Source organism: Syzygium oleosum, unplaced genomic scaffold, assembly GCF_021117445.2.
Source record: "Syzygium oleosum isolate NSW1041296 unplaced genomic scaffold, Sole_v2.1 Sole_v2.08, whole genome shotgun sequence".
NCBI lineage: Eukaryota > Viridiplantae > Streptophyta > Magnoliopsida > Myrtales > Myrtaceae > Syzygium > Syzygium oleosum.
The window spans coordinates 11,941,590-11,955,359 of NW_026607492.1; positions in this window are offsets into that span (position 1 = coordinate 11,941,590).

Genomic DNA, 13,770 nt, shown 5'->3' on the forward strand with positions numbered 1-13,770 from the left:
CCCTTCATGGGGGTGGCAAAGCTTGTTGATGGGAAGGGATGCGATAAGCCCAGAAGTCAAATGGCTGGTTGGCAATGGAGAGAGTATCAACATAAGAGAGGACAACTGGTTGGAACAAGGAATGATTGGGGGTCCAGCTAATTGAGAAGACCCCCAACGAGTCGCCGAACTGATTGATCACAGAACAAATACATGGAATGAAAACCAATTGCATGTGCTCTTTGAAGAGGAAATTGTGAAAGAAATTCTTGCCATACGAATCAAGCCAAACCAGGACAGGGATAAACAGATATGGGCTGGAAATACGAAAGGGGAGTACACGTTAAGACATGGGTACACCAGCCTTCGCGCATCTATACCCAAGAACACAGAACAAGCATCACCATCTTACTAGATGCCCCGATCCCTATGGACTAAAATTTGGAAACTACACACTGAACCCAAAATCCGTTTCTTCTTGTGGTGTGTGTGCCGAAATGCTCTACCCACAACGGAAAATTTATACAAGAGAAAGGCGATACCTGACCCGATTTGCCCAATATGCAGGAAAACTCCAGAGACCACGGAGCATCTCTTCATCCTGTGCGACTGGACCAAGGAAATTTGGTCAGATCCGAGGCTAAAGGTGGACGCTTCTCTGCAAAACATAACAAGAATGGATAAGTGGGTTGACGAACTACTCACCGTCGACTCAGATTCATCCTATCGTGAGAGGCTAGCAACAATACTGTGGCTGATCTGGAAGGCGAGGAACGCCCAGGTATTTCAACAAAAAAGACTCAAACCAGGAGTAATTGTAGACGACGCCCTTCTGCTGAGTAGGAACTACCGTATGCAAAACTCAATACAGCAGAGTAGCTGGTCAGAGAAGACCACACCTGAACAGTGGTCGCCACCACCAACAGGGACGTGGTTTTTCAACGTCGACGGATCTTGGGTCGAGGGCAAAACAGAGGGATCGGTGGCCGGAGTATGTCGGGATTACAGGGGAGTGTTCGTGGCTGGGTTTACAGAGAGGATGACTGCTTTTTCTGCTCTTGAAATTGAAGCCATAGCGGTGAAGGAAGCGCTACTTTGGCTGCGGGGAGTATCTGACCAGAAAAAGGAATTTGCAGAGCATGTATGTATTCTGTCTGATAACGAATCCACTGTTAGATATACTGTGTAGCCGACCCGGAGCCCATAGGCTTTGAGAAGTCTCTTTGAGGATTGCAATGCACTACTCGCTCAATTAGAAGGTGTCTCACTGGCCCACTGTCCACGAGAAGCCAACGAAGTCGCAGACTGGATCGCCAAATCTCACCGAAAAGGAACACTTCCCTCTAGTTGGATGTCTAGGCCACCCCAACCTCTTTGGGATTTATTTTGTACTGACTCTTGTCAACTTTGCTCAGGTGGTACGACTTTCATATGAATGAAATGGAATATGTTTATGACCAAAAAACAAAAAAATTGATATTTGGGGCCTTTCAATTTTCTTGTTAAATTGTGAAATTGGATAGACCATCATGCAATTCAAGGTACCATAATCATTTTTTGTGAAGACACTATGGCCTAAAACTGACTAAAAATAACTCAATTGAATTTTTGGTTCAATTTGGGCATGAATTTACCCAATTTTGGGAAAACATATTCCCAATTGACATTTTCTGAAATTGAAGCATCAGTGATGAAATTGGAATTAAAATAGGACTAATGGATATTTTTATGGAATTTTTGGGTTCCATTTGGTATTTTTCTTGATTTTCTCTCTTATTTTGGCCCAAAAAAGTTAAATAAAATTCAGGAAAATTCTAAACAAATTATTTTTGCTTTAGAAATAGGTTTCTAGACTTGCCAAGGTTCCCAATCCTAATTATGTGATTTTTAAGAAAATTTGAAAAACGGGCCAAAAATCAGGTGTCAATACCGTTACAAAACTATTACAAAACGATTGATAGTAACCAAATTGATGGTTGTCAAAACCATTACAAAATAATGGCTTTCAAATTTTCAAAATTATTGAAATATTAAAAAATTCCCCACATATTTTATAAGGTTTCATAAGAAATGAAAGAATTATGCAGATTTAAATTCAATTGAATGTAATTTATCGAAATTGGTGCCTTTTGGGTTATGAACCGGATCTAGACAGAATGAAATATAATTCACAAAATTATTGATGAAGTCTGAAACTTTTATGAAACAAGAATTTCTTTCGTGAATCATAATTTTCCCCAATCACATTACACCCCAACAATTTTGTAGTACAATGCGGTTTGCACTAATAAGCCATGCGCATGTCTTCGTTATTTATAGGAGCGGCCCCACTCAAGACTCATATAAGCAATTCCATCAAGTATATTCTTCAAGTTAATACACCACCAATAATGGATATGAAATTCATTAAAAGCTTAACTCAACCTCTCTTTCGTTGAAATCTTGCACTATTCTTGCTTTAGGAGGGACAATAATTTTTAATATGCGTCACTAGATTAACAAGTGATTTGTAATTATCCATATGAAACTAATTCATGGGATTGCCAATCACAAAAGTTGGGCCACCATCATTATTAATTTTTCTCAACTGCTGAAGGCCCATTCCTCTCAATGTATCGTGAATTGATTCTCTTCCATAAGGTTTAGTAAGAGCGTCGGTCAAATTCACTTCTAACTTCACATAATCATTAGACATAATATCATCTTTAAGTAGCTATTATACCACATTATATCTCAATTCGCTATGTCTATTTTTACGATTGAAAGTTTATTCTTTTCAATGTCTATTGCCGCTTGGCAATCACAATGCATAAACACAAAAGGTGCCGATTTCATTCCCAAAGGAATATATGTTTCTTAACCATTCAATCTCATTGCTAGCCAATTCTAGAGCTACAAACTCTTACTCCATGGTGGATTTAGCAATTATTGTTTATTTGGCTAATTTCCTAGTTACAGCACCTCCATCAAAAGAATACATAATAATCACTAGTAGATTTTGTCTCATTTGAATCTAAGATTCAGTTAGTATCATCCTATCCTTCTAATACAATAGGAAATCCACTATATAAAATTTCATAATTCATGATTCCTCTCATATCTTTCATTACTCTGCTCAAGGTAGTCCAATAATCACAATCGAGATTTTGTATATATCTACTCTGTCACGCCCTGATCCTATTCGAGAGCGTAACATCCCATCTTGGTCGTTAAGATGTGACGTCCCAGGTCTCGTCGCTGACCCTTTATTTTATCTTTTTATTACACAAGCGGAAGCTAAACAAACATTCTCCCAGACAACAAAAATAAATAGGGATAGATAAGAAAACAGTTCACGATAGTCAAACCAAAACACCATTTTATTTATTTACTTAATTAACCCCTGGGAAACATTTTTTACACTCCCACTTCGGGCAATTCCACACAAGCCTACAAAAAGATACCAGGCTAGGGGTCAATCTACTTCGCCAACAGAAGGTCAGTCAAAAAGTTAGCTTCCAGGCAGGTCTATCATGGGCTATCCATGAAGAGGGTCGGTGAGTCAAAGTTGGGTGAGTCGAGCTTGTGCTCCGACAGCTCATAGGCCAACAGGTACTTGGGAACAGGGTTGGGCTCGGGATCCTCCACTGGCTCGTCAGGTGGGTCAATAGCCATAAGGTCCCATATCTCATGCCCAGGACCCTCATCCGAAGGACCGTTGAAACCCCTGAGAGACCCGTACAGATCCTCACCATCCCTAACAAACCATGCTTGGACCCGATGAGGGGTCCGATAAGCCAGTCTCTCATCTACCTAAACTGTAGTCCGGTGGCGCTAAAAAACATACGGCTTATCGAGGAACACACGTGTGGAAATAACAGTGTCCATATCCTGTGGTACTCTGAATCGCACTGGATGCATCGACATGCTAAGGTCCTATAAGACGTTTAACAACAACAAATGAGATAAAAAAATCTCAATAAGTTAACAGCCTAAGCCTTGCTTAGGAGGCTAACTCGCCTCGGGGCTCCTAATCAAGCAACCACACATCGGATACAGGTCAATCGCAAGCCGATAAGCAATCACAAGCATCCTCACCTTGCCTTGGCATACACATCATGCATGACATTGGTCGTCAAATGTCATAACAATGCAACAAGCATAACACATACTCGGAACACTTATCGAGATTTCCCATGCATCATGCATCCACACTCACGCGTGTCTCGATTATAAGGTAAAACCCCCCTGGGCACATACCATACTATGCCTAGCAGTTTTCACCCCATAATTAAGCACTATGCAAACATGTGTGTTTTATTTATCACGACCCTTTTGAACCACTACACATTAAGCGATCTGCAGCAATATGGCAGTCTTCCGGCATGACCGGGCATCGTCTCACCCCGTCGGGCACGGTAACGTCAAACGATCTACAGTAAGATGGCATTCCAATACGGCATTCTAATACGGCAACATCAAACGATCTACAGTAAGATGGTATCCCGTAAGGAGCATCAAATCCGACCTCGGGCTGCGACTCGACATCCGGAGTATCAGCAATCCAGATAATCTCCAAGCATCCGATAAATCGGGTATTGTCAAGCGATCTACAGCAAGACCCTGATAAATTGGGCAACATCAAGCGATCTACAGCAAGACGGCTCCAACATATGATTACACAAGCACTCAAGCATTCAAGCCAATTCTTATCTTTTCAATTAGCCAATGCAAACATGATTGTGCTCATAACAATGCCACATCACCATTTCGCGTGATCACATATACAAACAGTCGCTCGACTTTGTAAAAACATCATTTCAAAACATGCTTTCCTTCTCAAGGCATCGAATTCATTTCCTAAACATAACTATAAAATAATTCAATTTCAAAGGTTCATAATATTTCCTTGAAAATAATCATTTAATTCATTTAGCTATGTAAGCTAATTTATACGGCTATTTCCAACATTAGCATCACAATTTAATCATAAAACAATCACAATTCTGTGGATAAAAAAAAATTATTCGAAAATATTAATATTTAATTTTCGAAAATCAATTAATTTAATAATAAAGTATTAATATTAAATTTCAAAAATTAATTGATTAAATTAATAAATTATAAGATTATAAAATAATTTAATAACTTATTATCAAAATAGCGATAACTTATTGCCCAACAACCGATAGCTTATCACTTGAATAGGGAGAGCCTAACACCCAAATAATAATGCCTTATCAATCAATTACCGATAACCTATCGCCAATTCACCAATAACTTATCATTCATTTCATTGATCACTTATCATTCGATCACCGTTTCCATTGATAACTTATCATCCGACGATAACTTATCACCAAAGGTTATCCAATAATCCACCGATAATTTATCCCCTAATCACACTTAAATAACCATTAACCCACTATTAACTTAATCTAAACTGCCTAAAGCAAGTTTAACACCATAAATAAGGGATTAGGGGTTAACTTACTTGTCTAATGATGACGACGATACGAGGACGATGGCGACGACATGGGCTATCCGCGGTGGCCTCGGCTTGGCACGGTGAGTGGCGAATGGGTGATGGATGGGCGCGACGGAGGGGCGGCTGATGGGGGCGGATCGATGGTGGCTCGGGGCTGTTCCAGGCATGCAACGGTGGCTGGTGGTGGTGTCTTGGCAGCTAGGATGGCAGCAGACGAGCAATAAACACAAGCGGGCTCAACCGGCGAGCGGTGATATTGCGCACTCGGTGGAAATAGCCTGTGACGGGTGGCTATGGCTTGGCTGGGGGAGAGCTGCTCGGCCAGAAATGAAGCTGAGGTGGTGGTGGTTCGACGGCGAGGAAGAGCAGTGCACGATGGTGGTCGGTTCGGCGCGGTTTAGTCTGGCGGTGGGCGAGCAAAATAAGGAGCCGAAGAAGAAGAAGAAGAAGAAGGAGATGGTGGTGTAGTCGGTAGGGGTTTCCAGCCGAATGAGAAGGGAGAGAGAGAAGAGAGAGAGAAGAGGGAGAGGGGTGGTTGACTTACCCCACAAAAAATCTCTCTAAAATTCTTCTTTGCTTGACACATGTCCACCAAGGTCATTCTTGAAATTTCTCAACTTTGTCTCCCAAAATTACCGCTTTGTCTTTGGCCTATGTACCAATTGTGGGCTACCATTGTCTTATTGGGCCTTGATGGCCGGCCCCTCTTCGGCTCGAGGCCTAATGGGCTCTTGCTCGGCCTACTTTCGTTTCCCGCGTCCAATTCCCGATTCTTTGATCCTTATCCGAGGTTGTAAATTCAATGGCCATCTTGTAGAATAATGAGGCGACGTCCTATGGTTCGATCTGGAAAACCTTAGAAATTTGACACTAAAATCGGATCGTAATTCGTGTTTGAAAACAATCAATCGCAGGTATAGTACATCTCAAACTAACGGGTGGCTGTTAGAAGTAAATGCCTCGATAGCCTTTCCCCTTTGGTTAGTATTCCCTGAGTGATCAGGTCAGGGCGAGAATTAACTAATAGAGCGTCGATGAAATCACCATTTTATATATCACCAAAAAAGATCAAATTTTCAGTATATTACATGCTCAGTCTATACATAGCATAAGCTATATCACGTTGAGTGTAGTTCATTAAATGCATCAGCACACTCAGACTGAGCCACACTATCTTCACTATTTTTCATTATGTAAGTATTAGTATCCTAGGGAGTACTCACATGTGTGACATCTAAGTGTTCATATTTTTTAGGGAAAATTCCAAATAAGGACCCAAAGTGGGGTCATTTTCTCAAAAAATCGTCCAAAGTGGATATAGTGTCAAATAAGAGTCTAAAGTACCCAAATTAGTCTCAATTTGGGGCCTAAGCTCGCCGGCTAGTCAAACATTCTCCGACTGGCAAGCACGTGGCTGTTCCGACTAGGGCGTTTTTGTCCAAACAAAATATGAATAAAAGCAAAAGGCAATTTTATAAAAACAAAACTTGTGTTTTTCTTTTTCCAACCTCAACCCACTTTCGATAAAAAGAAAAACCTCAATCCACATTGAAGAACGAAGGGGGTAACCTGAAAGAATGATGCAGTGTGCAATCGGCGGCGTGTGACCAGTCGGCGGTGTGCGATTGACGGTGGCGGCGACGTGTGACCAGGCAATCATATCTTTCCTTCACCCATCTTCTACAGCTACAAGAACTGAAGGATTCACCTCAACGGAGAACCTCTCCTACGATTCACACAAAGAGTTCGTGTCTTTCATTGGGTGAATCTGCCGAGGTTAGTTTTCCAAATTGGAGCTCTGATTTGAAACCCTAATTTTCCTAATCTTCAAATTTCTTTCGTTTCTCAGTTCCTAAATTGGTTTAACTTGACTTTCCTTCATCCAAGAGAAGGCGATTGCAATATTTGAAGTAACATGTTGACAAGGCGTGGGCATGTTGTGGAATACGACAGTAATGGCAGCGATGATAGTGAGTTGATTATTTATAGTGCATTTCCTAATTGTGAAGGAATAAGCCGTGGTCCCTTCACATCCTCTGTGTGTTGCGACCTACCCCTCGAGGGCCGAACTCGATGGGGCGGGTTTAGAGGTAAGTGTTCATGAAACAGTCTATACGGTACATCATGAAAGATGGTTCATCCGTACAGTCCATTATTCATGAACGTGAATCTTTCCTAATTCATACCTCGCGCGACAGAGGATCAATTTTATCTTTTAAGGAGTCGCCACTAGCCTAGGTCGGAGGTCGGCTAGAATACCTAACCAATACGTGGGAATTTCGTATTGGTTTCTACGAAAACCAGAGATCAAAGATTCGGGGACTAGCTTACGTTAATATTTCTATTAACGCCCTTTCGGTACCGCTAAACTTAACATGGTTGTTATCTGATGCGTGCGTGGGCGAGTGATTCCACAAAGCATCCAAACAGCAAATAAAGTAAAGATTCGATTAGGAAAGAAGGCGTAAAGATTAGACCACCAACCAAGGATCTTCACCGAGAGGGATAGAACAATCTTCACCACGGCCTAAAGGCGCACCACCAGCCACAGATTCGATTGAGTTTGAATAGGTTCACCACCGAGAGCATAAAGGCAACGCCACCAACTCAAGGATAAAGGACCTTCGGCTCACCACCAAAGAGAAACCACTCTCTTAGGATAAAGATGCCTAAAAATTTGAATCAACTCACTCAGAGGAATTCTTGTTCATTCACCAACCCCTTACAATGTAGGCCGAACCCTTATTTAAAGAGAAACTAGGACTTAAGATAGGAAACAACAAATTAGGAAACAAACCTAAGAGGAAATCCCAGAATAGGAAATAACCCAAGATAAGACTTCAAAATAGGAAACAACCAAAAGGGAATCAACATAACTCTTAAAATAGGAATCTAAATAAAATCTTCAAAATAGGAAACTAGAATGAATCTTGTGCAATCTCGTTGTGCAATCTCGTACTTCAACCGTAGCCACCAAGTAAAATTACCAAAAGGTATCCAAAGTGCACGAGAACAGCTCCACTTGACCTCCCATTGATACAACTCCTATTGGGCTTCAATTCAACCACTTTCTTTGACCCAATGAAGTACATAGTACCCATTCTTCAAGCTGCATTCGCCAATTAGTAAAGCTAGGCTTGAAGTTGAGTTCTCACCAGCTTGGGGGTTTTCTACATGTTGGGGGTTTTCGGATGCAACCGCATCATTCTCCCCAGGTTGAAAAGATTTGCCCTCAAATCTTCCAAGGTCTTCATCTTCTAAATATGGTGCAAGGTCCCCCACATTGAAAGTGGCCGAGACTCCATAATCTCCAGGAAGCTCAATCTTGTATGCATTATTGCCAACACGTTCAAGAACTTTAAATGGACCATCTGACCTTGACATGAGCTTGTTCTTGCGGCGAGAAGGAAATCTTTCCTTCCTTAAGTGTAACCACACAAGGTCACCTGGATTGAAATGGATTCCTTTGCGATGCTGATTTGCTTTCCTCTTATAAGTCTCATTAGCTGATGCGTGCGTGGGCGAGTGATTCCACAAAGCATCCAAACAGCAAATAAAGTAAAGATTCGATTAGGAACCAAGGCGTAAAGATTAAACCACCAACCAAGGATCTTCACCGAGAGGGATAGAACAATTTTCACCACGGCCTAAATGCGCACCACCAGCCACAGATTCGATTGAGTTTGAATAGGTTCACCACCGAGAGCATAAAGGCAACGCCACCAACTCAAGGATAAAGGACCTTCGGCTCACCACCAAAGAGAAACCACTCTCTTAGGATAAAGATGCCTAAAAATTTGAATCAACTCACTCAGAGGAATTCTTATTCATTCACCAACCCCTTACAATGTAGGCCGAACCCTTATTTAAAGAGAAACTAGGACTTAAGATAGGAAACAACAAATTAGGAAACAAACCTAAGAGGAAATCCCATAATAGGAAATAACCCAAGATAAGACTTCAAAATAGGAAACAACCAAAAGGGAATCAACATAACTCTTAAAATAGGAAACTAGAATGAATCTTGTGCAATCTCGTTGTGCAATCTCGTACTTCAACCGTAGCCACCAAGTAAAATTACCAAAAGGTATCCAAAGTGCACGAGAACAGCTCCACTCGACCTCCCATTGATACAACTCCTATTGGGCTTCAATTCAACCACTTTCTTTGACCCAATGAAGTACATAGTACCCATTCTTCAAGCTGCATTCTCCAATTAGTAAAGCTAGGCTTGAAGTTGATTCCTTTGCGATGCTGATTTGCTTTCCTCTTATAAGTATCATTAGCCTTTTCAATCTTTGCACGAATTTGTTCATGGAGCTTCTTCATAGATTCAGCCCTTTCTTTTCCATCAAAATTCACTTGAGAGTTAGATGGAATAGGAATCAAATCAATTGGAGTGAGAGGATTAATGCCATAAACAACTTCAAATGGTGATCGTCCCGTAGTATAACTAGGAGATCGATTATAAGCAAATTCAGCATGCGCAAGCTTCAAATCCCAATCCTTTAAAGACTTACTCACCAAACCACGAAGTAGAGTGGTTAAAGTACGGTTGGTTACCTCCGTTTGACCATCGGTTTGGGGATGACAAGCCGTGCTGAATAGGAGTCTTGTTCCAAGCTTTCCCCACAATGTCTTCCAAAAGTAACTTAAGAACTTGGAGTCACGATCAGAAACAATAGTCTTAGGTACTCCATGAAGACGGATAACCTCTTTGAAGTACAAATCAGCAATATGAGATGCATCATCGGCCTTGTGGCATGGTACAAAATGAGCCATCTTAGAGAACCTATCAACCACCACCATGACCGCATCTTTCCCTCTTTGAGTGCGTGGAAGAGCAACAATGAAGTCCATGCTCACGTCTTCCCAAGGCTGAACTGGGATAGGAAGTGGTGTGTACAAGCCTTGATGAAAGTGACTTTTGGCTCTTTGACAAGTTGCGCACCTCGAGATGACAGCATGTACATCTCCACTCATCTTTGGCCAATAGAAGTGCTCTTGGAGGACCTCAAGTGTCTTGTTGATACCAAAGTGACCAGCTAGGCCTCCTCCATGCGCTTCTCGGATCAAGAGCTCTCTAAAAGAACTCTTTGGTATACATAGGCGATTTCCTTTAAAAAGAAAACCATCTTGGACAGAATATGTACCTTGAGCTCCATGCTTGCAATTCTCAAGGATTGGAGAGAAGTCTTCATCCTCATAATATAATCCCTTCATTGATTGAAATCCAAGGATTCTAGAGTCCAATACAGCAAGCATAGCATATTTTCTTGACAAAGCATCCGCAACAACATTAGTATGGCCAGGTTTATATTTAGAAACAAATGAGAAGGATTGAAGAAATTCTACCCATTTAGCATGTCTCGAATTCAACTTGTGTTGACCACTAATGTATTTCAATGCCTCATGATCAGAATGAAGAACAAATTGTTTTGGCCTCAAATAATGACTCCAATGATCAAGAGCTCTAACAATGGCATAGAACTCCTTATCATAAGTTGAGTAGTTCTTCTTTGAATCCGCCAACTTTTCACTAAAGTAAGCTAATGGCCTTTGTTCTTGGACTAGGACAGCTCCAACTCCAACTCCACTTGCATCACATTCAACTTCAAACACCTTGTTAAAATCAGGGAGAGCAAGTATAGGAGACTCACATAACTTCTGTTTGATTGCTTCAAAAGCATTATGAGCAGCCTTTGTCCATTCAAATGATTTATTCTTCAAGCACTCCGTGAGAGGGGCCAAAATAGTGCTGAAGTTCTTCACAAACCTACGATAGAATGAAGCAAGTCCATGGAAGCTCCTCACATCAGAAATTGACTTAGGAATTGGCCAAGACTTGATTGCTTCCACCTTTGATTGATCAACGGAAATTCCATCTCCTGAAACAACATATCCAAGGAAGACAAGGCTAGAAGAAAAGAATTGGCACTTCTCCATCTTTCCATAGAGCTTTTGTTGCCTTAAGACTTCAAAAATCTGTTTCAAGTGAGAAACATGTTCCTTTTCGCTTTTGCTGTACACAAGAATGTCATCAAAGTAAACAACAACAAAGTGACCAATATAAGGTCGAAGAACTTCATTCATCAACCTCATGAAAGTACTAGGGGCATTAGATAGTCCGAATGGCATAACCATCCACTCATAAAGTCCTCCCTTGGTTTTAAAGGCCGTCTTCCATTCATCACTATCTCTCATTCGAATCTGGTGATATCCACTTCGCAAATCTATATTTGAAAAGATAATAGAACCATATAGCTCATCAAGCATATCATCAAGTCTAGGAATAGGATGCCTATATTTAATGGTAATGTTGTTGATCGCTCGGCTATCAACGCACATGCGGTATGTACCATCCTTCTTGGGGACAAGTAGAGCCGGGACGGAACATGGGCTCATGCTTTCTCGAACATACCCTTTCTTGATGAGCTCACCCACTTGTCTTTGCAGCTCTTTGGTTTCCTCCGGATTGCATCGATAAGCCGCCTTGTTTGGTAAAGTGGCACCGGGCAGCAAGTCGATGTGATGTTCAATGCCTCTAATTGGAGGTAATCCGGGTGGTAGATCCTCCGGGAACACATCTGCATAGTCTCTTAACAAAGAACGTATTTTGGGATGTATGGGACGCTCTAACTCACTCTTTTCAACCACTAGCAAAGCAAACACATTCTTCTGCTTGCTAATAGCTCTCTCAACCCGTGTTTCACTCAAGAACAGATTTTCCTTACTAGTGTTTCCCTCCCCAGGTTGAGATTTAAGTATATGAGTCGGATGCAAAGGTGTGAGAGTAATGCACTTCTTATCCTTGTTAAACGAATAAGTATTTTTATGTCCATCATGAACAGCCTTCCTATCATATTGCCATGGTCTACCCAACAATAAGTGGCATGCATCCATAGGGATAACATCACACAAAACCTGATCTTGATAGTTCTTTCCAATTGATAACGAAATTAAGGCTTGTTTGGTTACCTTGAGATCGCTTCCTTTGCTAAGCCATTGAAGTTTATATGGCTCAGGATGTTTGGACGTTGGCAACTTCAATTTGTCAACCAAGGTAGTCGACGCAACATTGGTGCAGCTCCCTCCATCAATGATGGTTGAACACACCTTCCCGTTAATGGTGCAACGGGTGTGAAAGATGTTCTCCCTTTGTCCATCATCCTTAGGAGAAATTATGGCGTGCAAAGCTCTCCGGACCACCAATAGTTCACCATCATCAGCAACCTCCATAACGTTCTCTTCAATTCCCTCGGATTCAGCATCATCTTCGGCTTCTTGAAGTGATGAATTGATCTCATCAATTTCTTGAAGAGTCATAACTCGCCGATTTGGGCAATTAGCTTGGAAGTGTCCATAGCCTTGGCACTTGAAGCACTTTCTTTTGTCACCTTCAGTTCTGGCCGAGAACCCTTTAGTAGGTTCCGAAATTGCTTTCTCTCTGCCCTTGTCCTTTGTTGGTCCTTCCGGCTTGGTAGAAGAAGCACCCTTAAAGAAGGATGTTCCTTTTGACGCAAATCTGGTTGTTGAGGACTTGTTGCGCTTTTGTTGCTTTTCAACCTTCATGGCTAATTTGCAAACATCTTCAAAGGCCCAATAAGGTTGAAGTTCAACCAAATCAGCAATATCTTTGTTCAAGCCACCAAGGAACCGAGCAATGCTTTGTTCTGGCAATTCTGGAATATCACATCTCATCATGATTTGTTCAAATTCCCGGATGTATTCTTCAACGCTCAATCCTTCTTGTTTGAGAGTATTCATCTTGAGGAAAAGATCTTGCCTATAATGATCGGGCAAAAATCTCTTCTTCATGAGTTTCTTGAGTTTTCCCCAAGAACGGATTTTGCTCTTGCCTTCCCTAACTCGCTGGTTCTTCACATTCTCCCACCATAGTGAAGCATACTTTGTTAACTTCAAGATAGCAACCTTGCACTTCTTCTCATCCGAGTAGGACTTGAATTCGAACATTCGCTCAATAGCGTGCATCCACTCAACAAATTCATCAGGATTAAGATTACCGGCAAATTCAGGAAGTTCAACTTTGATGTCACGGTCATCTCGTGTATGCCGTCCTCTTCTCCTCCGTGCTTGAGGTTCTGAAGCACTTGAATCTTCTTCATCGGATTCTGAATCTCCATGGGAACTTCGAGACTCGGACTCATCTCGGTGTTGACGGGCGAAAGGATTTCTTGCGGGTCGGTCTAGGCGCTCAAATAAGCGCTCAATCTGTCTTTGGAGACCCTCGATGGCACGATCTCTCCTTTCGTCGTGCGCTTGCTCCAAGGTCATGCCTCTTGGAACATCACCTTCCATGTTGC